At 39.4% G+C, this 23,155-nt stretch overlaps 1 long non-coding RNA gene across 4 annotated transcripts in view; it reads left to right on the top strand.

Moving 5' to 3' along the window:
- Positions 1 to 23,155, top strand: part of LOC134163706 (uncharacterized) — a 74,185-nt gene that overhangs the window by 35,281 nt on the left and 15,749 nt on the right. For 3 of the 4 annotated variants that reach the window (XR_009964804.1, XR_009964802.1, XR_009964803.1), the window contains exon 2: positions 14,893 to 15,051. This is a non-coding gene — a long non-coding RNA (uncharacterized LOC134163706). Of the gene's footprint in view, positions 1 to 14,892; positions 15,052 to 17,422; positions 17,496 to 23,155 lie in introns of all 4 variants that reach the window. The other variant, XR_009964805.1, reaches the window with a different exon arrangement.

The following is a 23,155-nucleotide window of genomic DNA, read 5'->3' as shown; positions in this document are numbered from 1 at the left end:
GGGAGAATGATAGTGATAACCCCTGTAAAACAACTTGGGAATAAAAAAGCTGCCCTCAAAATATGCTCTGCTTGCCTTCTAGACACACTAGATCTTCCTCTAAGTCTTGGGACAGAGGGAGGAATTACCGATTTTTCACTTGAGAGCCTAACCATTTTCAGTATGTCTTTCACAGGCAATACCACATTATAAAATCTGAGTCCATTGCAGCCTTCCTCGCACATTCCCTCCTGTACAGAAGTTGTAAGCCCTGGGTATCCGGTGTGGTATTGTTTGTCAATGGCGGTAACATCTGAAAATACACTTCCCTGAGAGATCTACTTTTGTACTGGTACCTGCAGCAAACTCGTCTGCTTAGATATACAGGTGAAAACTGATTGGTCATTTTATACAGAAATTTGGTTTCAACCGTCTGTGTTCTTTTGCCTTTTAGCAACTAAGATGTGTCAGGTGGGATCTCTCCCACTTCCTAATTGTTCCCAGACAGTGTACTCCAATTTTGGCACCCCAGATAACAAAGCAGGGAGAGAGTTGTGTAATATATATCTTCTTTGCGCTCTATTAATCATAGAAATTAAATTTAGTTATTCATGCCTGGAGTAACTTGGTGAGGGGATATGAAGGCAAGAATACCCTTTGTAAATGGTTAAACTGAGCGCAAAGTTCCGTATTAACTTCTTGGGATCACACTCTTGGGACTACCCAAAAATCTACAGACAAAATAGAAAACAGTAAATCAAATCAACATGGTTTCTGCTCAGCTGTAGAAGTGAATAATTCACCTTATAGGTAGTTCTGATTTTCTGAGGTAGCCAAGATCTGCAGTGAACAGCAAAAGTACAAACTGCAGGGTGCAGCCAGCAAGCATGTAGCACTGTGGAGCTGTTTAGCCTCACAGCAGGAGAGTGAGAATCCCAGGGCTGGACTGAATACAGAAGAGCCAGACCAGAAAGGATGGTTTAGAAAAGTCCATTCAAACACAAGTTTTTTTTCCCAAGACTTACAAAAAAAATATAAAATGTAAAAGTCTTTTCCACTGAGATGAAAAGATTATATCAGTGATCCCTCAACAGCATGAATTTAGCTGTGTAACATGACATTAAACTGCCACTCTATGGCAAGACCCAATCCAGGTGTTCTGCCTTAGTTTCCGCAGGAGTATTTCCAGCTTACTTTAGTGGTTTATGTCTTCCAGGCTAGATAGCTTGAAAAGGTCAACCCACTTCTGTCCTCTTGTCCTTCCTCACAGAGTCTGAAGACAAAGAGTCACACTGAGAGGTCTCCAGATCAGCCAAGTTGGATTTGCAGTGCCTCCAGAAAAATCTTACCTTATTTTGTAGGCTGAGCACTTGAATTCATCCTTCCCTGTCTTCTAAGGCTTAACCTCTTTGCAAAGCCAACCCTTCTCAAGAGAACTCTGGTTAGCCAAACATTTCTCAACTAATTTCACCTGGAGGCTTCCCTACTTCCAGTTTGCAAATAAGAGCTCTCACATATCCAGCCCCTTCCGCACATGTGAAATAAAGCTGATTGTGCTGTGCAGGTGCAGTCTAGTGCCTACTGTAGGCAGGGACAAATCATACTTTTAAGATGACATAAAAATTGCTCTATCATTGCAAAGAGAACAACCTCCCCATCCTTCTGGCAATAATTAGATACAAAATTTAAACTTCCGTTACTACTCTCTTGCCCATAATAAATCAGGTCTGTACAACAGACAACTTAGTTTGCAGTGGGCTGAAATGATGGGTCAGCACATGGTGGTCTCCAAGCTGCCTTGTCTTTGCTGGAAGTAAGCATTATGAAATATTTGCTTATGCAGAGATCCAGCAGAGCAGTGTGTTTCTGAGGTAGGGTAGGACTCAGAGAGCATTGATAGAAAAGGGGAGAAATATTTGCAGAGAAAGTCTATTTATCAAGCATTTTCCCCCAGTCAAGTAGTGACTGCCACTAGCGGTCCACACAGTGGCCAGTGACAGCCAGCAGTGCCAGGTTTGGGTCAGCATTTATAGAGAGCTTGTACTGCTTACAGGAAGAATGATTGATACATTTTTTTTTTATTGTTTGTTTTTTCTTAATGTGCTTATGTAGTAGTTAATTCTGAAATAGAAAGAACTCCATGACATAGAGCCTGTCACAGGGAGGGGCTGCAGAAATATCTTGGTAAGTAGGATAGAGGACAGTAAAGGACACTGATGAAAACACTAAGGGAAGAGGAATAATAAGAAGCAATTTGTACCCACACACAGCAATCAAAATGAAAACCCTGGGGTTTGAGAAATAATAGTTCATGATAACCAGAAGGTAAACAAAGTGTGATGTTACTTGGTATTAAGAATTATCGTCTTTGTCCTTAGATAGTAGAACAATTGCTTCAGACGATATGCAGAGAATATATATACTGCCCCGATGGTTATACAACTGTTTTTCCTGGTGCATACTGTCTTATTTTACAACATCCCTGTGAAAGAAATCCTGTCCTTTCTAGAAATACCATCAGACATTCTGGGAAAAAATCCAACAACAAACCAACTGAGCTGACTGCAGCTTAAGTCTCAGCAGCTTTCAGTTATTGTGGGTACCCTGTGCTTTGCTGTTCTAGACTGCACTGTGCCCATTGCTCTCAGGAAGTTGGGCAGAATGAGGAGGGACCACTCACTAACATCACTGAATTTTCAAAATCTTGTATTTGAATTGTTTCTGAAAACAGCCTGAAGACCAGGTGCAAATTAAGAATACCAGAGGATATTTTAGCCAAGTCTGTAAGAGTTTTCCATGCAAGTGTCCTGCCCAAGATAAAATGGCCAGCAACAACTAAAACAGAAGCAGGATTTGGCTCATACTACAACCGCTAAATATTTGTGCAGGAAATTCTGTCGTGATCATTAAGAAAAGAGATGTTATGAGGCGTTTGTTCCTGCTGCAAGTTGAAACCTTGCACAAAAAATCCAAAATCAAACAGACCTAATGCTTAAGCTAGAAGAGAATCTATGGCAGTTTTATAATTAGAGCTTTTCAGTGTACAGCAGTGTAAAGCCATATGCCCATTTCTTTATAAACTCTTGTGCTAGTGCTGCCATCCAGCCTGTCATCACCTTGGACTTTGATTTCCCAAGTATTCACAAGGCCTCTAAATGAACAGATTCTTCTTTGTTTAACTCTGCAGTGTGGCCTTTATTAATATCTGCTCTGCTAAATGCCTCCTCTGGATCCTTATTGACTTCCGTTTCGGTTGGTATGACATGCTTTTTCTCTGCCCTTAATTAATGGAATGCACAGGGCAATTATCACAGGGCTGCAGACAGGGTGCAAGTGTGCCAGTGTGGCTGTGTCCAGCTCAGTCTGAGCCCTTTTTAACTTGATCCTGGTCCTCTCCTAGCCCATTGCTTTAACTATTATTGCTATGCATCCCCTTCTTCGATCCCGCTTTTCTATTAAATCATATATATATTGCTGGTCTTCACTTCCAAAGGCCTCCATGGATTATCTATCTCCCGCTTACATACCATCTTTCAGACAGTATTGGCTTGCCTGCTCTCACATCCTGTCAGACAGTGATGCTCATCTTCATCATTTACTGAACATAGTTTCCAACATGCATGATTTGCTTGTCTTTATGCGGTTCCTCATGCTGGTGGCAGTGGCAATAGGAGACACTGACAATAGTTAGGCTCCAGGCACACAGAGCCTGCTGGCCGTATTGTCAGCTCTGACCTATATTGTATTATTGTTACCTGCTACTTTCCTGCCAGTATGCCTCCACTTCTTGTCTCCCTATACTTTGATAACAAGTTCTTTGGAGCAGAGACTTTTTAGTCTGTGCTGATGTAATGCTTTGATTTGCCTAACATTTCTAGGCATGAGAGTAATGTGAACATGGTGGGCTTTTATTCTCTGGTAGTGTCATGAATTTCCTTAACAACTATATTCTGCTTAATTTTGTCTTGATTAGTTTGTTCAGTAGTGAGTTGGTGAATAGTTCAGTATGGTTACAATAAAAAGTCAACAGAAGCTCGTGGTTTTGTTTTAATAAAAATATGGACATCTGTTTGAAGATTGTTTTCAGAGTTTAAAAAGCAAAAGAGAAAGCCTTCTGAATAAATAACTATCTCAAAAGCAAACCTGTGTGAACTCATGATAAAAACCACTGGCACTGATCTGTAGAAAGCCAAACTATTATTTCTCACGTTACTTTTATAATTCTGCCTGCTCCATATGGAACTAGAAATCCTGTTCATGACTTGCAGATGATGCTGCCCCCATAGTTGAATAGTAATTTTGTGGCACAGCAGACAAACATAGACAAATGTCTTCTCTACTTACTGTAAGAATTTGTCACTGAAGAATATCCTGAAATTCATATATGTGATTGGGAAAGCTGGACACTGCATTCTTTCTGCTTTTTTGAGATGGCCACAAATGTGCTTGAAACACCAAATAACATTAAAACACACGTCCTTGAATATGGACTTAATTTCTGGGCCTCATTCCCCAAAGCAGGTGAGCTATATTGCACATGACCATACATTTTCCTCCTTGTACAAACTGAAACTTCAGAATGCCACCAGTATAAAGTGACTCACCTCTCTCTGTATAAACAAACAAGTGGTTCCCATTATGAGGGACATCAGATTTAGGCATACCTTATCTCAATTCGGAGTGAATAATTCAGCTACTTCTTTTCCTAATAAGAAAATCAGTGTACTCTTTTCTAAGAAGAATTTCAGTAATGGGACTTAAAACTGCAGAACACCCCAATAAAGAACAGACTTTTAGAAGCATTTTTCCAAAGAACGGACATTTAGAGGCATTTTTCCCTATTTCTGTTTGTTTACAGAAATGTTTTCTTTGCATCTTTTTACCCTATTTTGCAGCTTTAGTAACAAAATGTAATCTACTAAGAGTAAAATTCTCATCCTCTCTTGCTCCCCTTAAAAAATCTCTACCCAGCCAAAAAGTTAGGCCTTTGCCCTTAATACACAAAGAATATTTTACTAAGGAAATGCATTGCTGCTACCTTTGACATGAGAGGTGAAAATGTTACATTTTTCAGGGTTTATTTGTAGGAACTAATTGTCAAGAGAAGAGGTAATGAGAAATGTAGGCACTTGTGTCTTCAAAAATTTAAGTGAAGGTAAGTTCAAAAAATCCTAACCATTCAATCAGTACAAACTGTTACTGTTAATATTCCTGACTATACTTAACAGTCTACTCAGTCTTTTTGGTTTCAAGTTCATTGACTTGAGGTAGAGTTACTTTCTTGGATTTCTTTCAAAGTGAGAGAACAGGCCTGTTTATTTCTCAGTTCATGGGGAAATGTCCTTGTGCAGCAGTCAGAAATGGTTATCATCATCAGACAACTGCAGTGATCTCAACATGCTCTAGTATCTTGCAGACAGCAAGTCAACAATGATCATGTTGGTTACTCCATAGAAACAATAGAAACACAGTCTTGTGGCAGCATTCTGAAATTAGATACCAAAGAAACTCAAACCTGTTTTCTGAACACAAACATTTCACCTTTGAGGAACAGTATACCTTTTAGGACTCAGTTTTACAGTTCTCCAAAATAGATATTCCACCAAACATACTACAAGCTTCCAGGTCTAATTGCCCATACAGAATTAAGCAGTTTTGTATTTTTATAATGGTTCTACTCCTCACATAGCATAAGTCAACATAGCTCTAACTAACAGCTGTTACTGCTGGAGGACCTGTTAGAAAGCAACTGAAAGCTAGTATGTAAATTGGCCAAGAAAGATTCTGCCACAGAAACAGTTTCCAAGCACTGTTCAGATGCCAAAGCATCTTTATTTCCTAGCAATACTTGTTACTTGACAAGAGTCTAGTTTCTGGATGAGCCCTCCAGAGCTGCTTTATAATGAGAAAACAATGGAGGTCTTTTATTCCATTCACTGTCCTGATTTGAACACTACAGGACTCATTCTCCAGAGGAACTTTTTGATAATTTAACAAGTGACTTGGTTCCCCTACAACTCCAGTTCAATACCTGTAGAGCAGAAAGAGTAGCTTTTCTTTTCTCATGGGAATGTTTTGAGATGGTCAGTCCTGAATACCTATTTACTATCTGGCCATTTATTTAGAATCTTAAATTTGGAATCTTCTGACATTATCTTCCAGTATCTGAAGGGGGCCTATAGGGATGCTGGGGAGGGACTCTTCATGAGGGACTGTAGTGACAGGACAAGGGGTAATGGGTTCAAACTTAAACAGGGGAAGTTTAAATTGGGTATAAGGAAGAAGTTCTTTCCTGTTAGGGTGGTGAGGCACTGGAATGGGTTGCCCAGGGAGGCTGTGAATGCTCCAACCCTGGCGGTGTTCAAGACCAGGTTGGACGAAGCCTTGGGTGGGATGGTTTAGTGTGAGGTGTCACTGTCCATGGCAGCAGGGTTGGAATTAGATGATCTTAAGGTCATTTCCAACCCTAACCATTCTGTGATTCTATTCTATGATTTTGGAAGATCAGAGCAAGAGATCTCATGAGTGATTTTAAAAAAAAAATATAAATTATCTGTTGCATTAGAGAAAGATGTTGGTATTTAATAAGTATCTCTAAGAACAGAACAGTTTGAGAATGACCATTCTGAATCAGCACAAAGGTCTGTCTCACCCAACATCCAGTGGCTGAAAGCAGCATGCTGGAAAAGAGTGCAAGAATATGGTGAGATTTCTCTAGAATACTCTTTCAGTTTCTAACAGTATGCAGCTCAGCAAACCTGTGCCTCTCAAACCGTATCTCAGTGATCTAAATCAAACATTGATGGGGCTTTTGTGGGTTTGTAAAAGGATTCTGAATATAAGTAAGAATATAGTTTCAAGTTATCAACATAAAAGTCAGAGAGAAGAAAGGCTGCAGTCTGAGCCATGAAGCTATTTTGGTCCAAACCAAATTACTTTTTAGTTCGAGCAGAAGCACAGAATTCTGAAATCTAACGCAGCCTTTCTTGGGAAGCTTTGTATAATTTAAAACACAGTCATACTACAACACCAGTTATCATCTCAGCTCAGCAACTTTCTTCATGATATGCAAGTGTCTTTCAAAAAAGTTGCCTGAATAAACCAGCTGAGACACAAGCTGCCTTTCCCTCCTTTCCCCTAATGATTGGAAGAGAAATCAATCTTCTTAAACTGAATTTTTGGTTCACAGATTTTAATGCAATGTTTTTGGGTTTGGTTTGACTTGGTTTGGTTTTAACAGATCCTAAATAGCTTTATTAAAAGTTCTGATTTTCAAGGTTTGATGGTCAAAACTTTATGATTCACATTATAGAGAAGTGCCTGCAACTGAAGCACCCAGAATGACTAGTTGAAGATTTAGGAACATGTTTTTTGTATGAGAATTAGGCTGTTAGAACTGAGAGGCTGAATAAAACCAGAAATGTAGCAGAGTAATGCAACATTAACATCCATTATGTTGGGAATAGTTTCTAATCACTGCTATTTCTCAGGCTTTTCTTGTGCTTTGATGATGCTTCTACTGAATTTCTTTCCTCCAGTTATTAGACATTACTGCAGTAAAAAGCTCTTCATGATTCACTGAGTGCAGACAAAAATGGAGGGGAGACTTAAAGAAGAGCAACTATTTTGCATTCTCCAACCATTACCCAACAGGATAAAGCATTGCACTGGGGCTGAGTTCTGAGTTTTTGGTACCCAGTTGAGTTATTAATATGTATGATCCCCAAATGTAAGGTGTTTTGCAAATTTTGCTTAATGATCAGTATTGAGAAGTCATATTAGAGATCATTCTATCAGAAATATTTGGAAGGCAGATGCAGGGACTGTGAGAATCATAGAATAGTTAGGGTTGGAAAGGACCTTAAGATCATCTAGTTCCAACCTCCCTACCATGGGCAGGGACACCTTACGCTAAATCATATCACCCAAGGCCTCGTCCAACGAAGACCCTAGGCCCACTGTAGGAGAGGATCCGGTTCAAGACCATCTTAAGAACCTGAATGTACACAAGTCCATTGGACCTGATGAAATCTGTCCATTGGTCCTGAAGGAGCTGGCGAATGAAGTTGCTAAGCCACTGTCCATCATATTTGAGAAATCATGGCAGTCAGGTGAAGTTCCCGATGACTGGAAAAAGGGAAATATAACCCCCATTTTCAAGAAGGGGAAAATGGGTGACCCAGGGAATTACAGACCAGTCAGTCTCACCTCTGTGCCTGGCAAAATCTTGGAGCAGATTCTCCTGGAAGGCATGCTAAGGCACATGAAAAACAACAAGGTGCTTGGTGACAGCCAGCATGGCTTCACTAAGGAGAAATCCTGCCTGACCAATTTGGTGGCCTTCTATGATGGGGCTACAGAACTGATGGACAGGGGTAGAGCAGTTGATGTCATCTACCTGGACTTGTGCAAAGCGTTCGACACTGTCCCACACGACATCCTTGTCTCTAAATTGGAGAGACATCAATTTGATGGATGGACCACTTGGTGGATAAAGAACTGTCTGGATGGCCGCACACAAAGAGTTGTGGTCAATGGCTCAGTGTCCATTTGGAGACCAGTAACGAGTGGTGTCCCTCAGGGATCAGTGTTGGGACCGGTCTTGTTCAACCTCTTTGTCGCTGACATGGACAGTGGGATTGAGTGCGCCCTCAGCAAGTTTGCCGATGACACCAAGCTGTGTGGTTCAGTTGATACGCTGGAGGGAAGGAATGCCATCCAGAGGGACCTTGACATGCTTGTGAGGTGGGCTGATGCCAACCTCATGAAGTTTAACCATGCCAAGTGCAAGGTCCTACACCTGGGTGGGAGCAATCCCAGGCACAGCTACAGGCTGGGCAGAGAAGAGATTCAGAGCAGCCCTGCAGAGAAGGACTTGGGGGTGTTGGTCAGTGAGAAAATGAACATGAGTCAGCTTCAGTGTGCAATCGCAGCCCAGAAAGCCAACTGTATCCTGGGCTGCATCAAAAGGAGTGTGACCAGCAAGTCGAAGGAGGTGATCCTGCCCCTCTGCTCTCGTGAGACCTCACTTGGAGTATTGTGTGCAGTTCTGGTGTCCTCAACATAAAAAGGACATGGAACTGTTGGAACAAGTCCAGAGAAGGGCCACGAGGACGATCAGGGGACTGGAGCACCTCCCGTATGAAGACAGGCTGGGAAAGTTGGGGCTGTTCAGCCTGGAGAAGAGAAGGCTGCATGGAGACCTCATAGCAGCCTTCCACTATCTGAAGGGGGCCTTATAAGGATGCTGGGGATGGACTCTTCATTAGGGACTATAGTGACAGGACAAGGGGTAATGGGTTCAAACTTAAACAGAGGAAGTTCAAGTGAGATATAAGGAAGAAATTCTTTACTGTAAGGGTGGTGAGGCAGTGGAATGGGTTGCCCAGGGAGGTTGTGAATGCTCCATCCCTGGCGGTGTTCAAGGCCAGGTTGGACAGAGCCTTGGGTGACATGGTTTAGTGTGAGGTTTTGCTGCCCATGGCAGGGGGGTTGGAACTAGATAATCTTAAGGTCCTTTCAAACCCTAACTATTCTATGATTCTATGATTAACCCACAGGGAACTGGGTCTTTCAGGCCTTTAATGATCACGTGTGCTCATGCATGCTGGAGAGGGACTCTTCATGAGGGAATTTAGCATTAGGGCAAGGGGTAATGGGTTTAAACTTAAACAGAGGAAGTTCAGGTTAGATATAAGGAAGTTCTTTACTGTGAGGGTAGTGAGGCACTGGAACAGGTTGCCCAAAGAAGTGGTAAATGCTCCATCCCTGGCAGTGGTCAGGGCCAGGTTTGGACAGAGCCTTGGGTGACATGGTCTAGTGTGAGGTGTCCCTGCCCATGGCTGGGGGTTGGAACTAGATGATCTTAAAACCCAAACCATTCTATGATTCTAGGATGCTATGATTTTGAAGCGCTGGTTCTGGCATTTCAGCTATATACTTATAGTGAGGTCACTTAATGCCATTTTCTGAAACTGCATATATAGGAATGAAAGATACTGATGGTCTTCTTTGCAGGGTACTTAGCTAACTAAACTCTGAGAAATTATTTGCAATTTGCTTTTAATTTTGAAAGCTGCTGCTTTTACCTACCCCACCAATCTGTTACCATACCTTAGTTTGTGTGTCTGAAAATGATCTAATTTTTCCAATTAAGACAGCTCATCTAATGAAAAATATTTACATACAGAGCTTGCACAACCTCTCTTTACATCGTAACAGTTACAGCAAATGCCAACAGAAATAATGGCATGTTTTCCTGACTTGATAGCATCTCTCCCCAAAATTCATGAAAATACACCAGAAACATAAAACACAGGAGTACCATCATTAAAAACCAAGGGTGTGTTGTGTGGAGAAACACAGGAGAGGGGCAGCTGTAATGAAGCCTACAGATATCATTTGCAACTCATTTTCCAGTGTCATAATGAATTGTTTCTCCATTGAACAGAGGCCAGCTTTGGTGGAAGGGCATTAAATACAGTAGTAGGCAATGTGTATGACAAACAGGGTAAAGCACAAACCATTTGGTCCTCTGTAAGAGTGAAGGGATTATGTTTCAGTAAAAGAATTGGGAATCATAATGCAGGGCTTTAGGAGACTGCGGAAAAAATTTTGAAGAAGGAAAATTCCACCTTTATGGAGTTGCAGACACTCCATATAGCAATGATGGTACGTTTTCCTGCCTGTCATTCGGTTTAGGTTTTACAAATACACAAGTATTTCTTTTCAGTTGACTCGTACAAATGGTTCCTGGAATTCAGCAGCTGAGCTGGATTATTTAAGATTTATACCATTTCTCTAGGAATAACTGTTTCCAGTCACATGTAGCTAGCAACTTATATGATGATGTATGAGCCAAGATGAAACTCAGCAGTTTCCTTTGATAGTGCTGGCTGGACTTCAAATATCAGTACTCCGGTTAGCAATTTATATGATGAAATGTAATAATGACTGTGGCATGAAAATGATCATTTAACAGAGTTTTTTATTTTTCCCAGATAAAAATATGTTTGAAAAATAGTGTTGTAAAAGTTTCTCTATGATATACTAGTGACTGGGCAGGACTGAGTACCAAAAAAAAGTCTGTAACTCGTATTCCTCATATCTGCAATGTGCAGATGTTCTTGGAAGCATGGGTGTCCCTCTTCAGCTGAAGACAATAATTATAGCATGCTACTGATTCAAGATTTACTATTTTAAGATGAAAAGAGTAGGAGTATCTACATATTGGACTTGCATAGCAAGAGAAGTAATGTAAAAGCAGTATAATTACTGTAACAGTTTATGTGTAGATCAGCACTTAAACTGTGTTCAGTGTCAAACTGAACCTGAATTTCAGGTGGGTTGTCCTCCTGCAGCACTTGGGTTCCTGTAGTTCCTGTAGCCATGCAGCCCTGGCTGTGAAATAATGATTACCTTCTCAGGCCTTCCATCCTTCTCTGAACTATTTTTTCTCTTAAGCATCTGATGCTTTTGTCTTGACTGAATGGGACAAAGAAGCCAGGTTTCCTCTTTGTCTTTCCTTTTTTAGGAAGCAGTCACCGGTCTTCAATTACGCAGTAGTCCAGCTGTTTAGAAAGTTTTCTGCATTGGAGGGTTAAGGCAGAAACCTGCTAGACTGCAGTATCTAGAATTCTACCAGAAGTTTCATTTACAACAGATGTTTGCCATGTTTTGCCAGAGGCTTGATCAGTTTACAGCTTTTCCTAAGTGTCAGTTGTTAGTACAAAAAGCAGGTACAAAAAAGCTGACATTTCTTCTGTCCTTTTTTAACAAATTGGGGTAAAGAACATTATTTGTCATAAAGAACATAGTGTGACTTTCTCATTTCTCCTTTATTGAATCTCAGAAGTAAAGTACTGTGTTGTAACTGAAGTGGCCTCCAGGTAAAGTTTCTTCTGAGAAAATAATGATGCTCTAAATACAAATCTGGAATAATACTAGAGGGTTTTCAACTGTGGCTTGGGCAATTTCTCATCAAGCCTAGATGATAGTTTATTCCTTTGCAATATGTTAAACAGTTTACATGAAACAAAAGGAAAGTAACAGGGAAAGCAGTATATATTATGCAAGAAGATGCTTTCTTAATCTCTGAAGTTGTTGTGGTCAGATGTAAAGATTTTTTTTCCTCTGTCCTATTTTACGTTTCTATTATTGTCAGCAAATTTGATGTCTTCTGCAAATTAAATAAATTATGTCCTTTTGACATAACTGGCCTCTGTATTGTAAGAAAGTATTCTCTGCCAAATGCTACTCATTCAGTTTTAAGCTTGTCTGCAAGCTGTACAGAGGCAAGCATTTACCTAGCTGATATGTAGCTTTTACATGGCTTTATTTCTTTTCATCTTACCCCATGTAAAAAGAAATCTCCAGCTGGGACTAGCACAAATGCTAATATCTGATACTATGGAGCATGTCCACTGGAAATTCCAGGAAAATCAGCTCTCAGGCTAAAGAATCTGTATCCACATTAAGGATAAATGACAGCAATATTTGGACATCTTCCAAGGCCCCTGTTAACAGCTTCCTGGTACTGTTAAAAGAATTAGAATCACAGGGGATAAAATTCTTAAGATTGATAAGAAAAGCTTATGCAAAGATAATGTAGACCTTAGAAAAGTGGGAAGTCATCTTAAACACCCACAGCCATTGGGAACTTAGTTGTCTTTTAGCTAGCTGTGTGCCTTCTTTAAACGCCTCCATCAAGTGACTCATCCCATACTGAGATAGATAGTCTAAGACTAGCCAGAACAAGCCACCCTCTAGGGCTGCCTCTGTCTATCTCTATACTACAGAGAGGGCACAGAGGACCAGCAGAAACAAGGTGTAAAACTCTTGCTAAGGTTAGCTGAGTTGAATCCACCCTCAGGACATAGCTATGGGAGAAATACACATGGGAAAGAAATATCATTATGCTGGGGGCTGGCTTTTCTATTCGTTAGTACTAGTGGATTCAAGAAACAGGGCTTAGAATTATTATTTGGACTACTTCACATACCACTTCAGTGGCCTCTATTACTGTAATGTTGTACATTCAAACTATACAGGTGACTGTGCTCTGTGTATCAAAAGAGAGTAATTTGTAGGGAACAGTGGATTAGAATGCTACATTAAAAATTAAATCTCTTCTTAAATACATAAAACCCTCAAAATATTCATGATGGGACAGTGACAGCAAAAAATAAGTTGTAAGCGACTTAACTGCTGTAGTAAAAAAGGAAATAATACATGAAAATGACTGCATCTGTTCCTAAAATAATCATAAAGAATCTTCATATCTGCAAGAAAAGGTAGTAAAAATCAGTAGTGCTGGAGCCAGTGAAATACTTTCCGAACAAGTCCTGTAAATAACAGAATTAATGCAAATACAGAGTCATTGCATTGTGTCATTTAAAAAAGCACCTTGCTTTAATGCATCTCTTTTCATGTTTATGTGATGACTTATTTCAGTTGTTTGTCTATAGGAGCGTGGTGTTACTGAGTCTGAAATCAAGAGCTACTGCTGGAGCTAAAGAATGAGGTCAGTTAACTTGCAGGGGTTAAGACAGGCTAGATACTAGGGAGGGACCAAATGACTTGTGTTATAACTGACAATGCAGTTCTGACATGGTGCATGTTATTACTAAACAAATGTGCAACAAACACATCATTAGTTATAGAAGCCCTCAAGCTGCCACAGGTACTCCTGTTTTTTAACTGTATCTTTAGATCTCCCATTCATGGCCAAAATCAGTCTCTCTTTAGTAGGAGACAGGGAAGGCAATTTCATATGTGAGTTTCCAGAGGTCAGCAAAGGCACTGGGGTGCAGCTTTCCTGCTGTGGAAAAGGACAGTTCACCATGTGCTTTTCAAGAGGGCACCCCAGCCAAACATTTGAAATTTGAATTTACCGAGGGTCTGGCTTTCATTAATGGTGACACTGTCTTGTCATACAAGGGGACAAACCAGGTTTGAATAAGAATGGATCCTTGTATTCTGTCCATACCACAGAACTCCTTTGTTTGACCAAGGAGAAATACAATGAGACTGTGAGAAAATGAGAAATTATATTTCAAGTGGCATTTTATTTGTGGTTTCCAGGAGAGGGATAGAAAGAAATCGGATGTTTTGACTATTCCTTTTGGTTTGCTAGTAAGTTCGCAGCTAGAAATTCTAAAGTTTAGGGCATGCATTTTTCTGTAGTTATTTACCTGGGGGCAAATAGATATGTTCAAAATTAATATTGTTTATGTATTCATATTAATATAATTTAATAGCAAACGTATTTACCTCAAAATCAAAGGCTTGTTCTCATAGGTCTGGAGATGGGGTTCAAAAGACTTTGCACTGACTATTCCTGACTTCTTGTTTTAGGATAGGCAAAGGAAAGCAAGAAAGAACGAAAAAATATTCCTAATGGAAAGTGTTTGTAGTATTTCAAGATTCTGTTGGAGTCTTGACAATTGTAATTTCTAGCCATACACCTAGAATTATATTGCTTTGCAGCCATATAGCTCTGACAGTACATGCTGAGTAGCTTATATACTTAGAGAGACAAAGTAGTTTTAGATTATACTCTTTCATGGATTGTGCCTTATATGGGAACAGGGTGTCTAAATGTCCTCCTGTGTATTCTGAAGTCTCTCGTAAGGTCCGGGAGCTGGGGAAATAACCAACAAGAGGAAAATGTTAATGCTAACAGAAATCAGATAACAACCACTCTCCCCCTTCTGTTATATAATGTATTATCATTATTAGGTGATGAGTGAAAAGAAAAGGTGTTAGTGCCAAAGAAAGAATGAATTAGTATTGTATGAGGCAGGAGATTGACACTATAAATTCAGGATGCAACTTTACACTGACTGATTTATTTACCAGAAGACAGATACTACTCAACTGATTTAAATTAATTTAATTCTTCTTCTTCCACAGTCATTACCAAGAAAACCTTTTTAACAGCCTGTCCTCACCTGAGGAACTTTGTGCTCCACTTCATACAGAGTGCTTGGCTTTAAGTCTCCTTGCAGAAGAATAATGGCTATTAGGTAACAAGGTCTAACAGAAAAACACCACCCAGACATGGGAAACCAGGTACATTTAAAACTTCTGTACTATAACTCTTCTTTTACAACCACCTGCAATATCTTTTATATTAAAGTCCCACATATATATGTATTAAAGTACCATTTATATTAAAGTTGATTTACATAGGCATATGATGTTTGTACTGCTTTGTCCCACAGCTGATGGAAGTGGTACTTTCTCATTTTTGAGAATTAACTTTGATGACTAAATTTTACAGACATTCAATAACCTCGCAATGAGTAAGATTTCCCCCAAACACCACAATACAGTACTTAAAAAAATCAGTCCTTGAAATAACTCATCATCACGCAGCCACTTGCTCACGCCATCCCTCTCTGCTCCCTGGGCAAGATGGGGAGGAGAATCAAAAGAATGTAAACCCCATGGGCTGAGATAAGAACAGTTCAGTAACTAAGGTATAATATAAAACTACTACTACTAATAATAATAATAATGATAATGATAAGGGAAATAACGAGGGGATAGAATATAAAACTGAAAGGGGAAAGGGAAAAAAACCCAAGCAAAACAATAAACACAAGCGCTATACAGTACAATTGCTCACCACCCACTCACTGATACCCAGCCTGACCCAAGCAGTGATCATTCTGTTCTGGGTGACTCCCCCCAGTTTATATACTGTGCATGACATGCTGTGGTACGGAATACCCCTTTGGCCAGTTTGGGTCAGGTGTGCTGTCTCTGCTCTGTCCTGGCTTCTTTTGCCCCTCCTCACTGGCAAAGCGTGAGAGACTGAAAAGTCCTTGATCTGGGTAAGCACTACTGAGCAACAACTAAAAACATTGGTGTGTTATCAGTGTTGTTCTCAAACTAAAGCCAAAACACAGCACTGCACCAGCTCCTAGGAAGAAAATTAGCTCTATCCCAGACAAAACCAAGACATATCTGTGCAACAAAAATAGTAAGGGACTTAAAAGTGCAGGTGTTAAATACTACATTAATGAGTGAAATGTCTGTGGTCTACCAAAGACCTATCAAACACAGGTAGAATAGCATGCAGTAAATAGCCAAAGATATATAATCTGTGCTGAACAGAGGTACTGATGACTGAAGTGTATGTATTCACTGTATAAAGTAATCCAAAAGTCAAAAGTGCATAATAGGAAGTGATAGCTAGGGGAATATGTACAATGTGTAAGTTACTAGTTAAAAAGGTAAGGGGTACTGGAATTTGTACCTTTTGAGTACAAGAGACTGAAGAGCTGGATCTGGTTGTATGGGGCTTAGTCACAAACCCCAAGTGCACCGTACTGCTCTGAATAAAATGTGAGAAATACAGAACTGAGTAAACCCATACACCTGGACACTGCAAAGAATCTGGAACTTGGAAGTGGTGGGATGAGGAGCTGCCAAACTGACTGAAGAGCCTCCACATTGCTAACAGCAGACTAGTCCCTGGAGAGCAGTAGCATCCAGGCACACAGCACCTTGTGGCCAGTGGCAGAGTCAGGCTCTGAACAGAGCAATGAACGTGAAACACCACCCTGTTAACTTTGAAAAAACACTGCTGCACATGGATGAGTTCTCCATTTTTTCAACTACCTTATACTTTCCAAGTATAGTGCAAATTCCTCTTACATAGAAGGTAACTGGAAAGCACCTACCATTTAAGTGAGTACTAGAAAAACATAGTAAAGGAGAGAACAGTTCAGTGGCACAGAGGACAGACGAGCAGAGAAATGAAAGGAGACATAGCAAGGCACTGAGTAAAGAACACAGAGACATTCATCTAACAACAGTAACAAGAGGTGACAGTCCTTCACTGTCTAGGAGCAGAAATAAATCTACTTACAGCATTAATCAGTAATGCTTGAAATCAATAATACATAACAGACTAATGGATCTGAAAAGTCATTAGTGGTGTGGGAAGCTTACTTCCTAAAAGTAATCTGCATGAACATTAACATTAGAGCTAGTCAGAGAATGTATAATGTTGCCTGTGGAAAAACTGATATCTTCAAGTGGTATGAAACGCATAAATTCTGTTTTTTTTTCATGAAAAAAAAAAAAAAGTCAAAATAAGTCTCTTGGTAGCTCCCAGTCAATATTTTTGCATGAAGCTTCTAAACTAAGAATACGTTTATTTCAAAAATATTGTGAAATAATACAGATATTCAGAGTTTTTTTAAGGATTGCACTATTAAAATTATTGGGAAAATATCTAGTTGATATTAGCCTTTTGCTAATGGACAACTATTTAGAATTTTTGTAGTAAAGCTAACGAACACAAGAAGTTAATGTGGGAAATAATGAAACACAGTGACTATGCCACGTTGCTACCTTTCTGTTTAGCTTGATAAAAGCCAAAAAACTTTATATATTGCATCTAGACTATTAGAAGTCTGTTCCATTACAGGAATGCATTGTTGCATGTTTTTTCTTACTCTTCACACAGAAAGAAAAAAGCTGTAAGGGTTGTGATAAGACTAGTAAGTCAAATCAAATGTATTTTTTTAAGGACTATCTACTGAAACCAAGTATGTTGATCTTGATAATGGTTTTGGAGTAACACTTGTGTGAGAGGATTACAAATTTGTAAAGCAAGTCTGTCATAGAAATCATCTCTCCAAAGGAGGGACTCCTCTGGAAGAACATCAGTACTTAGACAAGAATGGCCTTTGAATGTCCAAGGCAGATGAAAAAGGGCTCTTCTGGGCTTTGCTCATCAAAAAACAGGTATCCCTATTAACAAGTAGCACAGAAACAGGATGGGAGGAGGTATGTTTCTCATTCCCTCTACCCAGGAATGGGAAAAAACTTCTAAGATAGTTTTCTATGAGGAAGGAAAAAAAAAAAAAGAGTTCTGAAATTCCATGTGAAATATTTTTAAAAGCAACCAACAGACATTTGAGACCTCCAAAAGTTAACATAAATGCTGATCATACTACTTTTCTCTTCACTCTAAAGGAGATTTAATAACTTAAGGCCCCATTTCTAGTTTGCTTTCTTTTGTTTTATCCCTTTGGTCCCTTTCTTTTCTTTCCATTTGTGCCTGTAAGTTGCTGTTTCATTGAAAGGCAGGTTAAAAACTGAGTGTGAGCTCTAACTGGAAATAACAAATGAGGTCAGTTTCACTTTGAAAGCAAATTATAGTAAAACTGGTTTCAAAAACTGGGCAAGTTTCCAGAAGTGTTTATAGATCATAAGGTATAAAATAAGATTGCAGAAGGTCTGTAAGAATCAGTGTGATAATTTAGTATTAACTGGTATCATTTAACCTCTATCAAATCTGATATGGACATGAAGCTTATGGTAACTAAAACTAAAACATATGCTAAGTCATATTGATTTTAATGATGTTTATGTGTGTGGTAGATTAAGGCATTGTTATCTTTAACAGCCCCTTTGTTGGTTATGAAAGTAAATATTGATATGCCCACTTCATTGATTAGCACCGAATCTTCCTAAACAAGTGAATTATTTACAGCACTCAAACCCTAGAGGTGTGGCTGTAGTCCACTGCCCAAAGCATACTCTAGTATAAACAAAACGTCTCAGGTGAGTTCTCAGTCATAAGAGCTCCAGCCACCCCTGCACACACATGCATTAAATCACATAATGGTAGGCACTGGAGTGGGGTTGTGTTCTTTCAGGAGTTAGCATGTGAAAAGAAGAATCACTTTACATAGTATTGTACATACCAATCTACCAGTTTAGAAGATGTCATCCTAAGGGTTGGAGGCCTGTTGAATAGAAATTGTGATTATAAGTGGAAGAAATTAACAGTAGAATGACCTTAAAAAAATACACTCAGAATTATTTAAGTAGGGTCCTGTGAAAGCTTGAGAGTTCAAGCAACAGTTCATTTACCCAAGTTATGCCATTCTTGTTGCACTATAAATACTGCCTTAGTGATGAAGTAATTCCTTTTCTCACCTTTTTCACCTTACTCAGTTCTTTTTCACCCAGACCCAATTCATCTTGATTTTCATCCCATCCTTCATTTCTTCCTTCCTTCAGTTTTCCCAAGTGGTATTTCTCATTCATTCTTTTTCTTACTTCTCCTTCCTTCATTTCAGTCTTTCAGTCCATGTGGAAGAATAAATACTTAGATTTGTGAGAAACTGGAAAAGCAAAAAGCAGGCTATTTTTCTTAACAGGGAAAGTGATGGACCATACCTGCAGCAAACTAATCTCTGGGAGCCTAACAGTCAGTGCTTGGAATAATTCAGAGTTTCATATCTGCCAGTCCCACTCTAATTTTGTGTTCAAGAGTCCTTTGCACACCCAGCAAGCTAACAAGTACACAAACTTTGTAACAAGATCCTTAGAAAGCTTTCACTGCTATGTTTGGCACAGACTTAGGGACTTTTCGTTAGGTAATGAAGGAAACCCCCATTGCAGAGAATGACATTACTTAATGACACGATGGAAACAAGGAAACATAGTTTCCCCCCCCAGAGTAAAGGCATATTTCAGCGTGTTGCTGCATATAATACACTCACTGAATTACAATCATTTGGGAAAGCCTATGCTTACTCTGAAAGATAACTAACAGTTTAAAAAAGGCCCACACCCAGTGCTAGAAGAATGTAACTATGTAGATGCTATTTCATAGATACATCTGTTTTGCTAAATAGATGTTGGCCTGATTATTTGTAAATTAGATCTAAAATACCATCATTCTGATTTTGGAAGTTAGATAAGGAGAATGGAGGTACTTTGTTTTAACAAATGGCATTAAGTTAAGGGGTGCTTTGGTGGTGCTTAGTGAACTACTACAGAATCTGTTTTATAGTGTAATACAGTCTGTTGAACACTAAACAATGAAACTGGGTTTCTGCATGTTGTTCTTTCATTTGATAACATTGTTCAAATAAATGCAATCACAGCAAGATAAGCTATCTTCTGAGATAGGACTCAGGGTCTTACCTGTTTCACAAGAAACTATTTTCAAGTAACCAATAAGGAAGGTGTGGGGATAGCTTGTTCTGCATGAAATTAGAGGGCAAATTTTATTCCTTTGAATACAATTTCATTTGAATAGCTATTAATTTTTAATTTGAAAACATTGATAAGGCACAATAACTTCAATGACAACCTATTTTATCACATGACAAAACCACAATGCCTTGTCTCAATCTGTTCTACATCAGAACATCCAGTGTACATTTGTTACATTATACATTATAGGAAATACCTTTTTTTTTTAAGTGAAATGATAACACAAGGTAAGAAAGACTTTCTGATATAGTACAGTAAAAACTGTTTTAGCAGAGCCCAAGTCTTTAGGAAGACTTCTTGCCCACTTGTTCTTTTGTTCTGCATCTCATCCTCTGTAGTCACCACTCTCCTTTTATTTGTTATAAGCTGTGATGAAAGGTATACAAAAACCTTCTGAATTTATAGAAAAATAATAGTTGGACATGTTCTTTCCCTTAATGGAACCTGTGGAATTCCATGTTTCTCAAACTTCTCTCCTTTGGTTCTACTTCTGAAGTAATGTTTGATATAATCTCAGTTGCATACTTCTTCTTACTATCTATTCTTACTATATTCTCTTACTGTCACTTGGTATGAGCAATACTCAGTGCTTGAAAAGCAAGTTGCACCATGACTTACCTACCATTCATTAAAATTATTACATTATCTGTTAGATTCTGATTAATCACTAAACAGATCTCTTAAGAAATTTAATTTCAAGAGAAGCACATGTTGTTTCTGTTACCTTTTCAAGCCACCTGTTCTACTGCAGCTGGAAATGGTTCAGCTTTTATGAAACAATAGCATATGTTTTTCCTAGCCAGCTTATCAGTTTGATTATAGCAAGAGTTAAAAATAGCAGCAAAATAATTTATTAATTGTTGGAGAGAAGACTGAATATTCTGAAAGTACTGATCAGGAGAGCTGGGACATAAAAAATATCTGAAACATGAACCCCATGAACAGCATCTCAAAATCATTCATCCTTTAGAGAAGTTCCTCAAGTGGGAGTTGTAGTGAGATTCGTGACATCTTTATGGACAGTCTGGTTCAGCAGAGAAGGGCTGAGAACCATTGTTGTAATCCAAAGTAAGCATCAACAACAGTTTCTATTCCTTCTCATAATATATTATTTTCTTATTTAAATTGTAATTAGCAAGAGAGTGCCAGTTTGTTTGGAAAGGAACTTCAGGCACTGTCACAACACTAGAGCTGTAAAAAGCTCTGCTGTAGGAGTACTGGTCTCTAGCTTAGTGATTGTCTTATCTGGCTATTGATTCCGGCCATGACTTACAGGCTGCCTTTCTGGCTTCATAGGTTTGTCTTGTCTCTGTGGGGTCTGATGAGTGCTTAATCAGCTGTGTCTGACTCTGGCTGTTCTTACTGGACCAGACCTCATCTGTAGATCATTTTTCTCTTTTGACCTTGGACCACCACCATTGACACAACTTGCTGGCTAACCTGGATACTTGATCAAATGTGCTGCTCTCTCTGAGTCTGCCTTATTCAGGTATTGAGGGCACTACCAGCCTTGTTACTGTGCCTAGCTCCTTGTCTATTAGGGAAGAGCTTGTCCTTGCTGCACCCTGACAAAATGAAGCTTAGCAGCTATAGAACTGATCTGTATGGTTTTTAGGCATCTTCAGAGACTATATTTCTATTCCATATAAACTTTCTCCTTAATGCTACTGTTAGCAATGCTTTACAGCTCACAGAAATGCCTCTGCTTGTTCTCCTCAACTGCCCTTCAGGCTCTTCTTACAGTTTGTCATTTATGTAATGCATTTTCATACTGCTTCCTAGAGGCATGGTTCTCCCTTCCTGTGAAATGAGCCTGTTCAGAGAACTGAAAACAAAGTGCAGCAGAAGTGAGTACTTTACATCAGAAAGCTGATGGAGGCTGAGCATGAGGAATGATGATACAGCTCTATTCTGGAGTCCTTAGATATGCCTATTAAATTACTTGCAGAGTTTTTCCTAGCTGTGCGGGAGTCATAGGGTTGCTTTTACTGCTTCTGAAAGCAATTACAGGGCAATTGTTTTAGTGGATTGTTTTAGTGGAGATTACTTATTTGGTGCTTGAGGTAGTTCCTGTTGTCAAATCCCAGGAGTAAAATAATGACAGGACAATCCATATGGCATTGGATTACTGTGTGAGCATTTTGACTTACTTTGTCTTACCTTAAAAATGTGAGAGGGCAATGGTCTGATACAGAGCACCACAGGCCAACTGCAACTCAAATGTAAGCACTCCTGTTATATCAGTCGGGTCCTACTACCCTTTATGAGGGAGGCCCGGCAGGCCAGATGCTGTTGTCATAAAGCAGGCTACTGATGAAAGGGAAGTAATAACATTCCCTTCTCCCCAGTGCAGCATTTCTCACCACAGAATGAACTCTTTTTAGTGAGAAGCTGTAACAGACTGCAAGGGTCAGCATGTTTGCATTCTAGGAGTGTAAAAAAAGGTGGTTTCATTCCACACAAAACACCCTGAAGAAAGACAAAAAAGTCACAAAGGCAAACGTAGTATCTTCATCTTGTAGTTCAGAAATGGGACATAACGTAGACAGTTGTGTAAAGCCATTTGGGAAGTCCGTAGCAGAAATAGAGGTTGTCTGAGTCCCAGCGTTGTCTAGACAACCTCTCTGTCCTTGCTTGCACAGAAAGCTATGTTCTTCTAAGAAGCGAAAAAGAAATTCTTTCTGCCTGCCTCATGGCTACTACCAGAGAGGATGTTGGCTGTTCAGTAGCAGAGTCTGTGTCTGAGGGTGTGAATGTTCAGAGGAATGAAAAAGCTGCAAGCAGAACTGTAACTGCTGGTTATAACTGCCTGGCAGCCGGGGAGTGGACTGATGTGGCAGCAGGGACAGCCTAGTCAGATGGGGATTATGGCAGCAGAACCTACTTCAGCAGCATAAGTATGCAAAACAGACCAGATGCTGTTTACAGCATGTGGAAATTATTTATTAATATTCTTAGATACTAATGATAATAACCTTAGGTGTTGTTACAGGAAATACTTGAAGTATAAGAAGTATTTATTATTTAGTCAACCCTGTCTGACTCCACCAGATACCCTAGAAACGGCAAGAAAGGAAAATTATATCTATTCTTGCCTTCTGGAGATACAGGAATCTGTTTTCAGCATAGGACTTGCATATCAAGT

This window comes from Pezoporus occidentalis, unplaced genomic scaffold, assembly GCF_034315485.1.
Source record: "Pezoporus occidentalis ecotype Australia unplaced genomic scaffold, CSIRO_AGI_Poc_V1 ctg204, whole genome shotgun sequence".
NCBI classification, from domain to species: Eukaryota; Metazoa; Chordata; class Aves; order Psittaciformes; family Psittacidae; genus Pezoporus; species Pezoporus occidentalis.
The sequence above is the reverse complement of the archived record's forward strand: the minus strand, read 5'-3'. Positions and strand labels throughout refer to the sequence as shown.